The following is a 225-nucleotide window of genomic DNA, read 5'->3' on the forward strand; positions in this document are numbered from 1 at the left end:
GGGTTAGTAAGTGTTAATTTCATAGTCATGAAAATAAATACTAAGGTAAGACTTTCTATTACTTTAATATCCAAAACTTCATAACACTTTAAGTTTATGAAGTCAAGACTTTAATAAATCATCTTTTATCCCAAAAAATTATTTTAACTTGGAAATCAAAGAGTAAAATATGCTAAACCACTTTTAAAACATAATACTTTCTAAAAATGAAACATTTTCAACAAC

This window comes from Lupinus angustifolius, chromosome LG11 (genome assembly GCF_001865875.1).
Source record: "Lupinus angustifolius cultivar Tanjil chromosome LG11, LupAngTanjil_v1.0, whole genome shotgun sequence".
In the NCBI taxonomy this organism is placed as follows: Eukaryota; Viridiplantae; Streptophyta; class Magnoliopsida; order Fabales; family Fabaceae; genus Lupinus; species Lupinus angustifolius.